The sequence below is a fragment of the Lactuca serriola genome, chromosome 3 (genome assembly GCF_051521515.1).
Source record: "Lactuca serriola cultivar US96UC23 chromosome 3, Lser_US96UC23_V15, whole genome shotgun sequence".
Taxonomy (NCBI): Eukaryota; Viridiplantae; Streptophyta; class Magnoliopsida; order Asterales; family Asteraceae; genus Lactuca; species Lactuca serriola.
The window spans coordinates 170,686,417-170,690,621 of record NC_136410.1 but is presented as its reverse complement, the minus strand read 5'-3'; positions in this window follow the sequence as shown (position 1 = coordinate 170,690,621).

The window sequence follows — 4,205 nt, the reverse complement described above, 5'->3', positions numbered from 1 at the left end:
GTCGAGATGTGTTCCTAGAGCTTTTTAAAGTGATTGCCAAAAATACGAAGTGAATCTACTATCTCTATATGAGATGATAGACACTGGCACTCCGTGGAGTCTCACAATTTCCTTGATGTATATCCTCGTCAACCTCTTCATCTTGTAAGATTCTTTTATTGGCAGGAAATGAGCGGATTTCGTCAATATGTCGACTATTACCCATATGGTGTCCAATCCATCCAATGACTTGGGTAGCTTGGTCACGAAGTCCATAGTAATCCTCTACCATTTCCACTCGGGAATTATTGGTTGCTGTAATAATCTCGAGGGCTTCTGACATTCCACCTTTACTTTAGTGCAAGTAAAGCATTTGCTAACATAGGTGGCAATCTCTGCCTTCATATTGGGCCACCAATAATGTTGCTTAATATCCAAGTATATTTTGTATGAACCCGGATGGATGGAGTATCGCGTCTTATGGGCTTCATTCATGACTACCTCTCTGAATCCCCCATGTTTAGGGACCCAAATACGGTTAATGAAATATTAAGCTCCATCCTTGTTCACTTCGAGATTCTTTTCCATTCCACGTAATGCTTCTCTCGTTTTGTTTTCTTCCTTAATGGCATTGAACTAGGGTGCCCTGATCTAAGAGGTTAAGTGGGATTGGAAGGTTATCGAGAGAGTTTTCACACGATGATTTGAGTATTCCTTCCGACTCAAGGCATCAACTACCACGTTAGCCTTGCCTGGGTGGTACTTGATTTCACACTCATAATCGTTTAGCAGCTCAACCCATATTCGTTGCCTCATGTTTAGCTCTTTTTGATTCAAGATGTGCTGGAGACTCTTGTGGTCGGTGAAGATGGTGCACTTGGTACCGTAAAGGTAGTGCCTCCAAATCTTTAGGGCGAATACCACTGCTCCCAGCTCCAGATCATGAGTGGTGTAATTTACCTCATGCGTCTTTAGTTTCCGGGACGCGTAAGCTATCACCTTTCCATTCTGCATGAGTACGCAGCCTAAACACTTATTCAACGTATCATAGTAAACTATAAAGTCTTCTGTTCCTTCTGGTAGTGATAGCACCGGCGCATTGTAGAGTCATTGCTTCAGAGCTCGGAATGCAGCTTCTTGCTTGTCCTTTCATTCGAAGGGTATGCCCTTTTGTGTAAGCATGGTAAGTGGCTTGGCTGTCTTAGAGAAATTTTAAATGAACCTCCTGTAATAGCCTGCGAGACTTAGAAATTGGCAAATTTATGTGGGTGCTGTTGGGACTGCCCATCCTTCGGTGGCTTTGACCTTAGAAGGATCCACGTGTATCCCTTCTTGTCTAACAACATAGCCTAGAAAGTTCACACTACGGAGCCAAAACTCACACTTAGAGATTTTTGCGTATAGCTTCTCGATTCTTAGGGTTTCCAGGATTTTTCGAAGATGTTGGCCATGCTCTTCTTCGCTTCGAGAGTAAACCAGAATGTCGTCAATGAAGACGATGACAAAATTGTCGAGGAATGGTCGGCAGATTCGATTCATTAGGTCCATGAATGCGGCAGGGGAATTCGTTAGACCGAAGGGCATTACAACAAATTCATAATGTCCATAACGAGTTTGCAAAGCGGTTTTGGGGATATCCTCTTCCCGGACCTTGAGTTGATGGTAACCAGATCGCAGATCTATTTTAGTGAAATAACTTGCTCCTTGGAGCTGGTCAAATAGATCATCGATTCGCGGGAGTGGATAGCGATTTTTGACGGCGAGCTTATTTAGTTCTCTATAGTCGATACACATCCTGAAGGTGCCGTCTTTCTTTTTGACAAAGAGAACCAGAGCTCCCCATGGTGAGAAACTAGTTCGGATGAATCCTTTATCCAAAAGCTCACTAAGTCGACTGGACAACTCTTGCATCTCCGCAGGAGCCAATCTGTAGGGCGATTTGGCGATGAGAGTAGCTCCTGGCACAAGGTCAATTCGAAACTCGACTTGTCCTTCTGGGGGTATCCCCAGAAGATCATCAGGGAAGACATCTGGGAACTCACAAGCTACTTGAATGTCTTAAATGTTGACCTCTTCCTTGGATTTGTCTACTATATGAGCCAGGAACGTCAAGTCCTTTTTTCATAGGTACTTCTGTGCCTTAACGCACGAGATAATGCGAAGGTTCATGCTGAGTTTGTCCCCGTATATAATTAGGGTTTCGCGATTTGGAAGGTGAAGGAGAACGGCCTTCTCGTGACACATAATCTCAGCATGGTGGGGGCTTAACCAATCCATGCCGATAATCACATCAAAACTCCTAATGGAAACATTCATTAAGTTTATTCGAAAGATGTGTTGGTTTAAGGCTAGGGTACATCCGATATAGATTTCCCTAGTGGATTCTGTTTTCCCATTGGCCATTTCCACCGTGAAGGTTTTCATTGAGCTTCTGGGGTTGTTGTTTTAACAAGTGCTTAAATTTATTGCTCACAAAACTTCGCTCTGCTCCGGTATCAAATAGGATGCATGCATCAGTATGGTTTAGGAGAAACGTATCGGTGACGACAGCGGGATCCTGAACCGCTTCTCCCTGACCCATGGTCAGCACTCTTCCTGTTCCTCCATTATCGGGGTTGTTGTTGTTAGGTAAATTTTGATAGAAATGCCCAGTCCTTCCACATCCATAACAGGTGTGGCTCGGTCCTGCATTGTTGCCGCTGTTGTTGTTGGTGTTGTTGTTGTTATTGTAGTTATTGTTGTTGTTCCCATGTTGTTGGTTTTGGGGAGGATAGGTTCGGTAATACCTTGTTGTGTGACACTTCCGATTGCAATTGGTGCAATGCATTTCTCTGCATTCTCCATTATGGTGGAGACCACACTTGTTGCACTTTGGAAGAGTTCCAGAATACTGCCTAGGAGCACTTGGAGCAGCTGAGGCTGGAGCATGTGGTGTGGATGGAACTTGGGTGATTGCAGCATCGACTATCACTGTTTGTTGCTTCTTGAACGATTTCGAGCCTTGACGTCCCTTCCTGTTGTTCTTTCCTTTCTTGTTGTCACTTTCCTTCTTACCTTCATCCTCCACCGGCTTTTCACCCTTCTTGTTGTTGTGATCGTACAGTTTCTTGGCCAATCTCTTGGCACTGTCGAAGGTTTCGGGATTTGCAGCTATCACATTTCCGTGGATTAGGGAGGTTAGTCCCAGATGAATCGTTCGATTTTCTTTCCTTCCGAAGTGATCATGCCAGGGCACAACAGAGACAGTTCGCTAAACCTCGATATGTATGCATCTATATCAGAGTTTCGGACGGTGAGATTCCACAACTCTTGCTCCATTTTCTGAATTTCTCCTCGTGGGCAGTACTCGACCATCAACATTTCTTTCATCTCTGCCCATGGCATGGAGTTGCCTACGGGAAGAGTCATGGCTTCTACGTGTCCGTTCCACCAAGTGAGAGCTTGGTCAATGAAAGTGCATGTGGCAAACTTCACCTTCATCTCCTCAGGGAATTCGCATATCTCTAACACCGTTTCCACCTTCTCAATCCATCTTTTCAGGTTTAACATTCCTCCAGTGCCGTTAAAGGTTCGTGGCTTGGCATTGGGGAAATCCTTGTAGGAGCACGTTTTGGTAGGTCCTTGATTTATCCTGTTGTTCGAACTTCCAACCCCTTGTCCATTGACTCCTCTATTGTTCCCTTGGTGAATTTGTGCCATTTCTGCGGTGACCGCAACAGATACAGCCGCTTGGAATGCAGCTGAGTTGATTTCGGGTGGGGTTGGCCCAGGGTTTCCGCGGGTTGGTCGTTGAGGCATCTTTTTGTCATGGAACAAAAAGATGTTGAGTGCCTATGGTTTTTGTTAGATTGTGATCCTATAAACTAGGTGTGTGGCACGAACTTATGCAATTTCACAAATTAGTATACAATCACGAATATATAACACATAGCAGATTACAACATCACAGTAGAAAACATAAAATTTTCCATTAATATTGTCCGCACTTTGATACATGAAAACGTTGCTCGAAAGAGCATACATAAGTGGTTCAAGTTCGGCAGCGTAACGGCTCTATGAGTAGTGTAATCACTTAAACATAGAGTTGGCGGTACATAGCATAGATCATAGTAACATAATACTAAGACGGACACGACTAGTCCTAGTCATGGTGGGGTACGCCAGGGGGTGGTGTTGAGCCTTCCTGAAGATGAGCCACCTGTCATTCCGCATCTCGGAGTCGAGCC